This window comes from Arachis hypogaea, chromosome 6 (genome assembly GCF_003086295.3).
Source record: "Arachis hypogaea cultivar Tifrunner chromosome 6, arahy.Tifrunner.gnm2.J5K5, whole genome shotgun sequence".
In the NCBI taxonomy this organism is placed as follows: Eukaryota; Viridiplantae; Streptophyta; class Magnoliopsida; order Fabales; family Fabaceae; genus Arachis; species Arachis hypogaea.
In genome coordinates this window covers 44,966,304-44,982,053 of record NC_092041.1, presented here as the reverse complement: position 1 = coordinate 44,982,053, position 15,750 = coordinate 44,966,304, and the positions used below count along the sequence as shown (strand labels likewise).

The 15,750-nt window shown below is 40.4% G+C and overlaps 1 non-coding gene across 1 annotated transcript; it reads left to right on the top strand.

Annotated features, from left to right (window-relative positions):
• The first annotated feature begins 4,226 nt into the window (after positions 1-4,226).
• LOC112700175 (small nucleolar RNA R71) lies at positions 4,227-4,334 on the top strand. The gene has a single exon (XR_003153091.1). It is a non-coding gene; the product is annotated as a small nucleolar RNA R71 (small nucleolar RNA).
• Positions 4,335-15,750: the final 11,416 nt, after the last annotated feature.

Sequence of the window (15,750 nt, the reverse complement as noted above, 5' to 3'; positions counted from 1 at the left end):
GTCAATTCTACTCATCATGTTTTTTCCTGTATGATTGGCAATTTAGGGTTATTAGTTGGTTTTAGGATCAACTATGTCCACTTGACTTCACCCTCTGATGTTAGAGGAAAACTAAGTGGAATAAACTATTTGTAAATGCCATGTTGTGGTCAATGACTTGAAAAGAAAGCCTTCACTCTTAGTCCTTACCAGGAGTGCCCTTTAGCATTTATATTTCTCCTAGTTGTTAGTTTTACTTTCTTGTCATTTACTTTCTCGCATCTTTCACTGTAAACTCCCCTTATACTCAAAACCAATAATATGCACACTTCCCTGCAATTCTTTGAGACGACCCGAGGTTTAAAGACTCTTGGTTTTTATTGGTTTGCATTGTGCCAAACAAATTAAACTTTGATTGAGGGTCATTTATCAATTTGGATCTATACTTCAACGAGATTATTTTTGTAAAAATTCTAAATCGACGATTTTCCTACGGTAAAGAAGCGCTTGTTGAGAGACAACCCAACCATAAGTATCCCATAGTTTATGTCAAGTTTTATTTCAGTTCTATTTTTATTTTATTTTCCATTGAATTTTATAGTTTTCCTAGGATTAATCTAGTTTGTGATCATGTACACTACTTAGAACAGGGATAGAAAGACTCAGAATGAAGAATAGAACACTTTGGACACATTGACTTAACATGTTTGGGCACTAAACACCAGGGAGAGCATTTAGTGCTAGAAGATGAGTAGAGGCTTGGGCGCTAAATGCCCTAGAAGCATAAAGCATGGGCTTTTAACTCCCAAAATGGGCGTATTCTTTGCATTTTGGCACCCCCCTTGGGGCGCTAAATGTCAAGGTCAGCATTTAGCACCATGGTGTTTGTCCCCAAAGTAAAAAAAAATGTCCCATTGCTAGCGCTAAATGCCAGGATTGGTGTTTAGCGCCCAGTATGGAGTTTCGAAGCATAAGAGAAGGGTTTCACTAATGGGTAAAACCCCAACCCCCAACCACTTTAACCATTCAAACTTATCCCTTCTCTCTTCTTTTTACCCACTTTTCCACCCACATTCATCCACCCCATCACCCATCAAATCCCTTGATTCTCTCAACTAACTCCACTGTACTCAATCACTCATCATCTATTCCATCAATCTCACATGAGGACCACTTGTATGAGGTAGTGAGCAAGAAGAATGTGATCCCCGTGGTCCATGGTGCATGAAATTGTGATCATCAATGGCGCCATCAACATGGTACGCTTAATTGCAATCTCAACTCTTTATCACAACTTCGCACAACTAACTAGCAAGTGCACTGGGTCGTCCAAGTAATAAACCTTACGCGAGTAAGGGTCGATCCCATGGAGATTGTTGGTATGAAGCAAGCTATGGTCATCTTGTAAATCTCAGTCATACAGATTCAAATGGTTATGAATGATTTATGAATAAAAGATGAATAAAACATAAAATAAAGATAAAGATACTTATGTAATTCATTGGTGAGAATTTCAGATAAGCGTATGGAGATGCTTTGTCCCTTCTGTCTCTCTGCTTTCCTACTGTCTTCATCCAATCCTTCTTACTCCTTTTCTTGGCAAGCTGTATGTTGGGTATCATCGTTGTCAATGGCTACAGTCCCGTCCTCTCAGTGAAAATGTTCAACGCGCTCTGTCATAGCACGGCTATTCAGCTGTCAGTTCTCGATCATGTCGGAATAGAATCCAGTGATTCTTTTGCGTCTGTCACTAACGCCCCACAATCGCGAGTTTGAAGCTCGTCACAATCATTCAATCATTGAATCCTACTCAGAATACCACAGACAAGGTTTAGACCTTCCGGATTCTCTTGAATGCCGCCATCAATTCTAGCTTATACCACGAAAATTCTGATTAAGGAATCCAAGAGATAAACATTCAAGCCTTGTTTGCTTGGAGAGGGGGTGTATGGTTCGGCCATTTTGGGTGGGTTTGGGAGGGAAAGTGGTTTGAATTTGGATGGTGAGGTAGGTGGGGTTTTATGAAGGATGGATTTGAGTGGTGAAAAGAATAGTGGGATTTGATAGGTGAGGGATTTTTGGGGAAGAGGTATTGAGGTGATTGGTAAATGGGTGAAGAAGAGAGAGAGTAGTGGGGTAAGTGGGGATCCTGTGGGGTCCACAGATCCTCAGGTGTCAAGGAAAATTCATCCCTGCACCAAGTGGCGAGCAAAAATGCTCTTTATGCCAATTCTGGCATTAAACGCCGGGCTGGTGCCCATTTCTGGCATTTAACGCCAACTTCTTGCTCTTTCCTAGCGTTTAACGCCAGTCTAGTGCCCCTTTCTGGCGTTAAACGCCCAGAATGGTGCCAGACTGGGCGTTAAACGCCCATTTGCTGCCCTTAATGGCGTTTAAACGCCAGCAAGATTTTTCTCCAGGGTGTGCTATTTTTCTTTCTATTTTTCATTCTGTTTTTGCTTTTTCAATTGATTTTGTGACTTTCCATGATCATCAACCTATAGAAAACATAAAATAACAAAGGAAAATAGATAATATAATAAAATTGGGTTGCCTCCCAACAAGCCTTCTTTAATGTCAGTAGCTTGACAGTAGGCTCTCATGGAGCCTCACAGATACTCAGAGCAATGTTGGAACCTCCCAATACCAAACTTAGAGTTTGAATGTGGCAGTTCAACACCAAACTTAGAAGTTGGTTGTGGCCTCCCAACACCAAACTTAGATTTTGACTGTGGGGGCTCTGTTTGACTCTGTTTTGAGAGAAGCTCTTCATGCTTCCTCTCCATGGATACAGAGGGATATCCTTGAGCCTTAAACACAAGGGATTCTTCATTCACTTGAATGATCAATTCTCCTCTGTCAACATCAATCACAGCCTTTGCTATGGCTAGGAAGGGTCTGCCAAGGATGATGGATTCATCCATGCATTTCCCAATCTCTAGGACTATGAAATCAGCAGGGATGTAATGGTCTTCAATCTTTACCAGAACATCCTCTACAATTCCATAAGCTTGTTTTCTTGAAATGTCTGCCATCTCTAGTGAGATTCTTGCAGCTTGCACCTCAAAGATCCCTAACTTCTCCATTACAGAGAGAGGCATGAGGTTTATGCTTGACCCTAGGTCACACAGAGCCTTCTTGAAGGTCATGGTGCCTACTGTACAAGGTATTGAGAACTTCCCAGGGTCTTGTCTCTTTTGAGGTAATCTCTGCCTAGTCAAGTCATCCAGTTCTTTGGTGAGCAAAGGAGGTTCATCCTCCCAAGTCTCATTACCAAATAATTTGTCATTTAGCTTCATGATTGCTCCAAGGTACTTAGCAACTTGCTCTTCAGTGACATCTTTATCCTCTTCAGAGGAAGAATACTCACCAGAGCTCATGAATGGCAGAAGTAAATCCAACGGAATCTCTATGGTCTCAGTGTGAGCCTCAGATTCTCATGGTTCCTCATTAGGGAACTCATTGGAGGCCAGTGGACGTCCATTGAGGTCTTCTTCAGTGGCACTCACTGCCTCTTCCTCCTCTCCAAATTCGGCCATGTTTATGGCCTTACACTCTCCTTTTGGATTCTCTTCTGTATTGCTTAGAAGAGTACTAGGAGGGAGTTCAGTAACTTTCTTACTCAGCTGACCCACTTGTGCCTCCAAATTTCTAATGGAGGACTTGTTTCAGCATGAAACTTTGAGTGGTTTTGATTAGATCAGAGACCATGGTTGCTAAGTCAGAGTGGCTCTGCTTAGAATACTCTGTCTGTTGCTGAGAAGATGATGGAAAAGGCTTGCCATTGCTAAACCTGTTTCTTCCACCATTATTGTTGTTGAAACCTTGTTGAGGTCTCTGTTGATCCTTCCATGAGAGATTTGGATGATTTCTCCATGAAGGATTATAGGTGTTTCCATAGGGTTCTCCCATGTAATTCACCTCTTCCATTGAAGGGTTCTCAGGATCATAAGCTTCTTCTTCAGATGAAGCGTCCTTAGTACTGCCTGGTGCAGCTTACATTCCAGACAGACTTTGAGAAATCATATTGACTTGTTGAGTCAATATTTTGTTCTGAGCCAGTATGGCATTCAGAGTATCAATCTCAAGAACTCCTTTCTTCTGATTCGTCCCATTGTTCACATGAGTTCTTGAGCTTCTGCAGGCATCTTCTTCAGATGAAGAGATCCTCCAGCAGAGCTGTCCAATGACATCTTGGACAGTTCAGACAGACCATCATAGAAGATACCTATGATGCTCCATTCAGAAAGCATGTCAAAAGGACACTTTCTGATCAATTGTTTGTATCTTTCCCAAGCTTCATAGAGGGATTCTCCTTCCTTCTGTCTGAAGGTTTTGACTTCCACTCTAAGCTTACTCAATTTTTGAGGTGGAAAGAACTTTGCCAAGAAGGCATTGACTAGCTTTTTCCAAGAGTTCAGGCTTTCTTTAGGTTGTGTGTCCAACCATATCCTAGCTCTGTCTCTTACAACAAAAGGGAATAGCATAAGTCTATAGATCTCAGGGTCAACCCCATTGGTCTTGATAGTGTCACAGATTTGCAAGAATTCAGCTAAAAAATGATGAGGATCTTCCAATGGAAGTCCATGGAACTTGCAATTCTGTTGCATTAGAGAAACTAATTGAGGCTTAAGCTCAAAGTTGTTTGCTCCAATGGCAGGGATTGAGATGCTTCTCCCATAGAAGTCGGGAGTAGGTGCAGTAAAATCACCCAGCACCTTCCTTGCATTGTTGGCATTGTTGTTGTTTTCGGCTGCCATGTCTTCTTCTTTGAAGATTTCTGTTAGGTCCTCTACAGAGAGTAATGCTCTAACTTCTCTTAGCTTTCGCTTCAAGGTCCTTTCAGGTTCAGGGTCAGCCTCAACAAGAATGCTTTTGTCTTTGCTCCTGCTCATATGAAAGAGAAGAGAACAAGAAAATATGGAATCCTCTATGTCACAGTATAGAGATTCCTTGAGGTGTCAGAGGAAAAGAAAAATAGAAGGAAGAGGTAGAAGAATTCGAACTTATCAAGAGAGACAGAGTTCGAATTGTGCATTGAGGAGGAGTGTTAGTCCATAAATAGAAGGATGTGAGAAGAGGGGAAGAAATTTTCGAAAATTAAAGTTAATTGATTAAAAGAAATTTTGAAAATTGATTGATGATTTTCGAAAACTAAGAGTGGGAAAGAAATTAAGTGATTTTTGAAAAAGATTTTGAAATTAGAAATGAAAAGGATATGATTGAAAACTATTTTGAAAAAGATGTGAATAAAAAGATATGATTGAAAAGTTATGGTTTTAAAAAGATATGATTGAAAAGATATGACTGAAAAAACAATTTTAAAAAGATTTGATTTTTAAAATTAATGACTTGGCTAACAAGAAAAGATATGATTCAAACATTAAACCTTTCTCAACAGAAAAGGCAACATACTTGAAATGTTGAATCAAATCATTAATTGTTAGCAAGTATTTTTGAAAAATGGAAAGAAATTGATTTTGAAAATATATGATTGAAAAGATATGATTTGAAAAAGATTTGATTTTGAAAAATTATGAAAACTTAAAAAAAATTGGAATTAAAAACAAAATCTTCCCTTTTGTGCCATATGGCGTTAAACGCCCAGAATGGTATCCATTCTGGCGTTTAACGCCCAAAATGCTACCCTTTTGGGGGTTAAACGCCCAGCCAGGCTGGCGTTTAAACGCCTGTTTTCCTTCTTCACTGGGCGTTTTGAACGCCCAGCTTTTTCTGTGTAGTTCCTCTGCTGAATGTTCTGAATCTTCAATTCTCTGTATTATTGACTTGAAAAGACATAAATTAAAAATTTTTTTGGATTTTTAATGATGAGGAAAAATCAAAATGCAACAAAAATCAAATAAACAATGCATGCAAGACACCAAACTTAGAAGTTTGTATACTACTGACACTAACAAATTGAGAATGCATATGAGAAACAACAAAACACACAAAACAAGAGAATTTAAAGATCAGAGCAATGAAATCATCAAGAACAACTTGAAGATTAATGAAAACACATGAATGAATTCGAAAAATGCAAGAAGAATAGAAACATGCAATTGACACCAAACTTAAAATGAGACACTAGACTCAAACAAGAAACATAAAATATTTTTTGATTTTAAGATTTTATAATTTTTTTGGATTTTTCAAAAATTATATGGAGAAGAAAATAAACAGATTCAAAATTTTTAATAAGAATTCCAGGAATCATGCAATGTTAGTCTAAAGCTTTAGTCTAAAGGAATTAGACTTGATCATTCAAGCCTTGTTTTCTTGTAGAACGGGAGTGGTTGTCAGGCACGCGTTCATAAGTGAGAATGATGATGAGCGTCACATAATCATCACATTCATCATGTTCTTGGGTATGAATGAATATCTTAGAACAAGAATAAGCTTAATTGAATAGAAGAACAATAGTAATTGCATTAATACTCGAGGTACAGCAGAGCTCCACACCTTAATCTATGGTGTGTAGAAACTCCACCGTTGAAAATACATAAGAACAAGGTCTAGGCATGGCCGAATGGCCAGCCTCCCAAAGAGGGTTCAATCATAAAAACATGATCAAAAGATCTAAGATTGAAAGATGAAAAATACAATAGCAAAAGGTCCTATTTGTAGAGAACTAGTAGCTTAGGGTTTACAAAGATGAGTAAATGACATAAAAATCCACTTTCGGGCCCACTTGGTGTGCGCTTGGGCTGAGCATTGAAGCATTTTCGTGTAGAGACTCTTGTTGGAGTTAAACGCCAGCTTTTGTGCCAGCTTAGGCGTTTAACTCCCATTCTTGTGCCAGTTCTGGCGTTTTACACCAAAATTCTTGAGCTGACTTGGAACGCCTGTTTGGGCCATCAAATCTCGGGCAAAGTATGGACTATTATACATTGATGGAAAGCCCGGGATGTCTACTTTTCAACGCAATTGAGAGCGCGCCAATTGAGCTTCTGTAGCTCCAGAAAATCTACTTCGAGTGCAGGGAGGCCAGAATCCAATAGTATCTGCAGTCCTTTTCAGCCTCTGAATCAGATTTTTGCTCAGGTCCCTCAATTTCAGCCAGAAAACATCTGAAATCATAGAAAAACACACAAACTTATAGTAAAGTCCAGAAAAGTGAATTTTAACTAAAAACTAATAAAAATGTAATAAAAACATACTAAAAACAATGCCAAAAAGCGTATAAATTATCCGATCATCGGTCCACTTCGATCTGAAGCAAGATGAATATCCAGAGATCCAGTACCAGATTTTGAGGTGGGGTTGGGAAGTTCTGGCCAACCTTGTGACCAAGGTTGGCATACTGACGGTTAAGGAGTTCTACACCAATGCTTAGGTGACTTTCAAGGATGCACAAGGCGTGAACCTGGATTTGAAGAATTGGCGCACTGCAGTCCAAGGGACGATCATGGAGTTCAGTCCTAAGAGTGTGAAGGAAGCACTACAGTTACCACCACCCAGAGAGGACCCTTACTATTACACTCGGAAGATCATCACTAACCAGGGACAGGACTAGGTCATTGTTGATATATGTCTCCCTAGAGCTCAGTGGAGGATGGATTCTTGAGGTAAGCCATACTAGCTGGGTAGGCATAACCTTAAGCCATTTGTTCGAGGGTGGTTGGAGTTCATCCAACACTCTATCATCCCTACAGTCTATTGTTTTGAGGTTATAGTTGACCGAGCAGTGATGATTCACTGTATCAAGCTCAATAATGAGGTGGAGGTGCATCAAGTGATCCCTCAAAAGCTGTACAAGATTCTAGACAAGGCATCCGCCTCTACTAGACTAGCATTCTCTCATCTCATCTTCTACCTGTGTAGAAAAGTCAGAGTTCACATTGATGGAGATACCCCGATTGGTATTGAGAGACCAATCAGTAGGAAGGGTATAGAGCATGCTAGAGAGATTGGGCATCGAACACCACAGGAGCCAGTTCCACCACCTCAGCAGAATCTTCCGGAGATGCTTCAGGGAGTCAACTTTTCTCCCCGTGACTATTGGTACTAGTTGACCACATCCATAAGGGAGCTGACATCATCTGTTGATCAGCTGAGGATTGAGCATCAAGACCACGCAACCCTCCTCCATTAGGTAGTTGAGGAGCAGCTGAGGCAGGGGTGTGACATAGAGGAGTTGAAGCACCAAAGAGGATTCCCAGAAGGGAGTAGCAGCCACCATCACTGAGGTGGTTAATTTCCTCGATCCTCGGTTTTCCCTATATCCTATTTTCTGTTTGAATCATTGCATGATCATTAGAGTCTTTTACTGCTTTCTAGTTTAGTTCTTCTGTTTTGTTTTATGTTTATCTTAAAAGACGTCTCATGTATTGCTCACTGAACTTAAAAAAAATTTTAAAAGAAAAGAAATAGTAAAATGGATAAGACTTGAGTTATATATTAATAGTTGCTCTGATTACTTTGATGTGGTGGCATCATTTTTAATTCTGAATGAATGAATGAACAGTGAATATTTGATGTTGAAGTTAAGAATATTGGTTCTTGCGGTATAGGAATTTAGAGAAGTGTTATGAATCCTTGAAGAAAAAAATAAATTATAATAAGAAAGGTCTAAGTCTCTGTGCATCAATGGTTACGAGGGTCAAAATTGATCTAAAGCTCAAAAGAGTGGTTTTTCCTAACCATATGCTTGTGGTAGAACGTGTGAAGTAATCCTCGACACAAGACACCAAGAGTTGTGGCCAATCACAATTACAAAGGTTCAAAGCACCAAAAGAAAAGAAAAAGTTATGTTCAAGGATCAATCAGAGCTTTAAGAGAGAGAGAATTCATAACATCATCCGGATTCTAGTGCTAAGAGACACCAATACTTCTGAGCATCAATAGATAGTGTTCATGTCCTGGGTTGAGCTGTACGATCCCAGGTAATTAAAGACAAGTCTACCAACCTCTTCAGGTTTGGATTCCCCGACCTCATCTTAAAGAGGTCGGCCAAATTGCCATGGGAGCCCAAAGCAAGCCCAATAAAGGAGCACAACCCAAATCTAAAGGCAGTAAAAGCCTAGAAAGATAAGGTGGCTCCCCAAAATCGCCATGGGAGCCGAAAGCAAGCCCAATAAAGGCGCACGTACTAACTTAAGCATCGAAGTCTCTTGCAGATACCACCACCCTCCGGTGACGAAGGATCAGTAGCTCCACCAAGTCCAACAAGTCAGACATGACGGCTCAGGCTACCACCGCAGATCTCGTCCGAGATTAACCTACAGTTTTAGGTAACCCTCGGAACATTGGCATCGTTGCCGGGGAACCTGGAAGTCATCCCATCATCATGGCGGACAACCTTGACAATGACCACAACTCTGATCTAGAGAACATAACGCCGCATAAGAACACAAAAACCACACCAAAAGATGCATCTCAACCAAATAAAGACAAGAATTCGCCAAGTACAGACATCATGGAGGCACTACAAGCTCAACAAGACCGTCTCATGAATCTCGAAAAAGAGGCCGAGCATCAACGGGAAGCCGAGAAGGACCTTTGAAGGGAAACTAGGCGACGCCGAGAGTTAGAGGACAAGCTCTTAAAGCTTGAAGCCGATCTCAAAACCAAGAATGCTCGATCCAGTCATGAAGATAGCCCCCACAAAGATCAAGACCTATTCACCAAAAAGATCATGAAAACTAAAGTCCCATAGGACTTCAAAGCTCCCGACATGATCCCGTACGACAGCACATCGGATCCAAGCCATCATCTCAACAAGGAGATCGGGAGTTTCTTTGAAGCTACATGGAAAGATTCAACAAAGCGTGCCTGGACATACAAAGTCTACCAACAGATGCAGCCATTATGGGTCTCATCAATGGCCTACGAGAAGGACCCTTTAGTCATTCCATAACAAAGAAACACCCAACATCTTTAAATAAAGTGCATGAATGAGCAGAGAAATACATCAACATAGAGGAAAACTCTCGATTAGGAGAGACCTCAAAACCTGAATTCTCCTACTCCTCCCGAGATAAGGATAAACAGGCCAAGAAAAAAGAAGATCAACACGGAGAGAAGCCTAAAAAATACCACAATTATACACCTCTTCGGGTGTCTCTCATGGATGTTTACCGAGAACTATGCCACACTGAGAAGATTCCACCACCTCGTCCAATCAAAAGCAAAAAGGGAGGTGGAAGTTGGACAGAATACTGTGAATACCACCGAATCTATGGACATCCTACCAACGAGTGCTTCGACTTAAAAAATGTCATAAAAAATTGGTAAGAGAGGGACGACTAGATCGATATTTAGCCAACAAATCGGATGAGACCAGAAAAAGAAGAAGGGACGAAGAGGTTGGACGAGCTGAACGACCACCTCACACCCCGGAAAGGCACGTTCATATGATAAACAGAGGATTCGCAGGAGGGGGGATCTCAAAGTTATCTCGCAAAAGGCACCTTAAAGAAGTATATCCTGTCGAAGGAGGAGAAGGATCACCCGACCTCCCTACTATTACTTTCACCCAAGATGACGTGGCAGGCATCATCCCGGGACATGACGATCCTATGGTCATTACTATCATATTGGCCAACGCTAATCTCCACCGCACACTGGTAGACCAAGGAAGTTCGGCAGATATCTTATTTAAATCCACCTTCGACAAACTTGGCCTACAGGAAAGAGAGCTCAGAGCATATCTGAACAGCTTGTTTGGACTAGGAAACACTCCAATCCAACCGCTTGGATATATCTCACTACACACAACCTTCGGAAAAGGAACCCGATCAAGGACACTCAACATAGACTACATTGTAGTCGATGTGAGCTCAGCCTACAATGCCATGATAGGTCGGATAACACTAAATCAGCTTGCCGCAGTGGTTTTGACTCCACATCTGTGCATGAAGTTCCCAACTACAAAAGGGATCACTACGATAAAAGAAGACCAGAAAATTGCGCGACGCTTGATGATCGGATTTCTTGACGATTTAGAATTTATCTAATGTAGTCTCGTTATGAAGTATAGTTTCCAAAACAATCAATAATCCTTTCATGCAAAAATTTTTTGGTTGTCACTAGTAACAAACCCCAAATGAATTTATAACCGGAGTATTTGGACTCCAGGTCGTCTCACGAAGAGTTGCAACGAAATGTATGATTATTGGCTATGAGGGTTATATGGGGGGTTTTGGTTGATGAGAGGGGCAATAAAATAAAAAGACAAGAAAAGTAAATTGAGCAAGTAATAAAAGAAAGCAAGTAATAAAGAGAGACATTCATGGCAATGGATTGAGATCATAGGCTTTCTATCCTAGTCATGCATGATTAATTCATCTTATTTAGTTAACTCCAACAAATAGGGAGAATGTCAAACAAGATTAACCAATCATGTCACAATAATAAACAAGAATTTATCTCATTACGTCAACTCCATCAAATAGGGAGAAAGTCTAACGAGACTAGCTAATCTCAATCCAAAAGTCCTATCGACTTACTAATTAAACTAGCAAAAGATTAGCGTTAATGGAAATAATCTTCCATAAGTCCTAATCAACTCACTAATTAAATTAGCAAAAGATTAGCGTCAATGGAAACAATACTAGCTAACAACTCTATATTACCAACATGAGTTGGGTTTTCATGACTCAAGATTGCCCAATCACTCTTTCCAAGCCAAGAATGCTCAAAATCTACTCTAACATCCTACCAAGCATTTTGTCAAACACTTGGTAGGCACAAAAGGAAAGCATAGTAAAATTGCAAGGAATGTAAATCTACACTACTCAATTGCAATGAATTAAACAACAACAAATCCAAATCAACAATAAAGGAGCATAAATCATAAATTGCATTGAATTGAAAATAGAAGAACAAAAATGCATCAACATAAAAGTAGAGAATTACATGAATGAGATACAAAATTAAAGAGAGAAAGAGTAGAGGAACAAGGAATTATAAAAGAAAAGTAAATCAAAGCATGAATTAAACCTAGATCTAAGATGGAAATTAACCTAACCTAATTCTAGAGAGAAGAGGGAGCTTCTCTCTCTAGAAAACTAACTAAAGGCTCATGTTGGCTAAACTAATTGCTCCCCTTTTGCTTGGGCTTCAATTCTGCATGAAATACACTCATAAAAAAGTTGGAAATGGGCCTGGGCTGCTCAGAAATCGCCCCCAGCATTTTTGCCATTAAGTGGGCCATGTAAGAGTATCGGCGCGCGCGGGGCATGTGCGCGTGCGCGTCGATGGCAAATTCCCAATCCGCTCGTAAGCGGTATGTATGCGTGCGCGTCCTTGTGGAAAACCACTTTTGCGCGTGCGCGCCTTGTACGCGTGTGCGTCCATTGGTGCATTCCAAATCTTTGTTTCTTCATGCATTCTCCTTTTAGCATGCTTTTCTCTTCATTTCTTCCATCCAATACTTGCCTTATGGACCTGAAATTACTTAACAAACACATCAAGGCATCGAATGGGATTAAGTGAATTAAAATCACCAATTTAAGGCCTAAAAAGCATGTTTTTTACATTTAAGCACAATTCAAGGGAGAATTACAAAACCATGCTATTTCATTGAATAAATGTGGAAAAAAGTGGATAAATCCCCCAAAATAAGGACAAAATAAACCACGAAATCGGGGTTTATCCACGCTGTTACAACGAAAGTCTGAATCTCAGAGGCAAATGAGAAGAAATCCACACCATCGAGCTCGGGGGAGTTCGAGGTTGGGAAGAACTTTGTCCACAACCTAAGGGCGAGATTGAAGAAGTTCAGATCGGAGATGCCCTGGACAAAACAACAAATATTGGGGCAACCTTAAAGGAAGACATAAAGGAGCCTCTAATTCAGTTCTTAAGGAATAATGTCGACTTCTTTGCGTGGAAAGCCGTAGACATGGGGTATAGAACCCAAACTAATGTGCCACAAGCTGGCAGTATACCCAGGATCTCGGCCAGTACAACAGAAGTGTAGGAAACTTGGACCGAAAAGATCTCAAGCTGTGGAAGAATAGGTACAAGCTCTACTGGAGGCAGGATTCATAAGAGAAGTCAAATACCTACTATGGCTAGCTAACGTCGTCTTAGTGAAAAAATCAAATGGGAAGTGGCGGATGTGAACTGATTACACCGACCTCAATAAAGCCTGCCCCAAAAGATCCTTATCCACTACCAAGCATAGACACTCTAGTGGATACCTCCTCCCGATACAAATACCTCTCCTTCATGGATGCTTATTCGAGATACAATCAAATGCCGATGTACCCACCTGATCAAGAAAATACCTCATTCCTAACCCCAGAAGCAAATTATTGTTATGTCGTCATGCCATTTGGACTCAAAAACGCAGGAGCTACCTACCAAAGATTAATGAACAAGGTCTTCACAGACCATATCAGAAAACTCATGGAGGTATATGTGTACGACATGCTGATAAAAACAAAAAGTGAGGAGTCATTACTATCTAACCTCGCCAAAGTGTTCGACACCATAAGAAAGCATGGCATGCCACTTAATCCCGCAAAGTGCACCTTTGAAGTTGAAGCAGGCAAATTCTTGGGTTTCATGTTAACACAACGAGGAATTGAGGTGAACCTGGATAAATGTCGGGCTATACTCAACATGAAAAGTCCGACCTACATCAAAGAAGTACAACAACTCAACGGAAGACTGGCATCCTTGTCCAGATTTCTAGCTGAATCGGCCATAAGATCCCACCCCTTTTTCGCCACGTTAAGGAAGGGAAAGAGGTTTGAATGGACAACAGAGTGTGAGCAAGTGATGAGCGGATAATTTATACGCTTTTTGGCATTGTTTTCATATAGTTTTTAGTAAGTTTGAGCTACTTTTAGGGATGTTTTCATTAGTTTTTATGTTAAATTCACATTTCTGGACTTTACTATGAGTTTGTGTGTTTTTCTGTGATTTCAGGTAAATTCTGACTGAAATTGAGGGATTTGAGCAAAACTCTGAAGAAGGCTAACAAAGGACTGCTGATGCTGTTGGATTCTGACCTCCCTGCACTCGAAATGGATTTTCTGGAGCTACAGAACTCCAATTGGCGCGCTCTCAACGGCGTTGGAAAGTAGACATCCAGAGCTTTCCAGCAATATATAATAGTCCATACTTTATTCGAAGAATGACGACGTAACTTGGCGTTAAACGCCAAGTACACGCTGCTGTCTGGAGTAAAACGCCAGAAAAACGTCATGATCCGGAGTTGAACGCCCAAAACACGTCATAACCTGAAGTTTGACGCCAAGAAATGCCTCTACACGTGAATTCATCAAGCTCAGCCCAAGCACACACCAAGTGGGCCCGGAAGTGGATTTAGGCATCAATTACTTACTCATGTAAACCCTAGAAGCTAGTCTAGTATATATAGGACATTTATCTATTGTATTAGACATCTTTTGACCACTTTAAGTTTTTCATTATTCGGTCACTTGATCATGGAGAGGGCTGGCCATTCGGCCATGCCTGAACCTTTTGCTTATGTATTTTCAACGGTGGAGTTTCTGCACACCATAAATTAAGGGTGTGGAGCTCTGCTGTACCTCAAGTATTAATGAAATTCTATCTTCTTTTATTCAATTCTCTCTTATTCTTATTCCAAGATATTCATTCGTACCCAAGAACTTGATGAATGTGATGAGTCAGATTACCCTCATTATCATTCTCACTTATGAATGCGCGTGATTGACAACCATGTCCGTTCTACATGCAACAGAGCTTGAATGCGTATCTCTTAGATTCCCCAACAGAATCTTCGTGGTATAAGTTAGATAGTTGGCGGAATTCATCTGGATCCGGAAAGTCCAACCTTGTCTGTGGTGTTCCGAGTAGGATCCTGGGAGTCCGGAAAGTCCAACCTTGTCTGTGGTGTTCCGAGTAGGATTCCGATCATGAATGACCGTGACGTGCTTCAAACTTTAACCTGCTGGGCGTTGGTGACAGACGCAAAAGAGGGATTCTATTCCAGTAGGAGCGGGAACCAACCGGTGATTAGCCGTACTGTGACAGAGTGCGTTGCATAGTTTTCACTGCGAGGATGGGATGTAGCCATCAGCCATGGGTGATGCCTCCAGACTGGTTAGCTGTGCGAGTGACAGCCGCACAGGTTATTTCCCCGTGAGGAATGAAAGTAGCCACAGTTGATGGTGAACCCCTATACAAAGCTTGCCATGGAAAGGAGTAAGAAGGATTGAGTAGAAGCAGTAGGAGAGCAGGCGTGCTTGAGCCATGCAGCAGCTGTATATACTTAAAAGATACCTCTACTAATGAATCTGCATAAGTCTTCTATCCCTTTTATTTCTTCTTTTTATTATTAATTATTCGAAAACCCATAAACCATTTTTAATCTGCCTAACTGAGATTTGCAAGGTGACCATAGCTTGCTTCATACCAACAATCTCTGTGGATTCGACCCTTACTCACGTAAGGTTATTACTTGGACGACCCAGTACACTTGCTGGTTAGTTGAACGGATTTGTGAAGAAAATAAACAATGCCCTCAGAGTATACATCTTTTATAAATACATACAAGTGATCACAATTTCGTCCACCAAGTTTTTGGCGCCGTTGCCGGGGATTGTTCGAGTATGGACAACTAACGGTTCATCTTGTTGCTCAGATTAGGTAATTTTCTTTTCAAAATCTTTTTCAAAAATTTTTTCTTTTTATTTTACGTTTGTCCAAAAATCTTTTTCGAAAAATTAAAATAAAAATACAAAAAAATTAGAAAATCATAAAAATCAAAAATATTTTGTGTTTCTTGTTTGAGTCTTGTGTTAATTTTTAAGTTTGGTGTCAATTGCATGC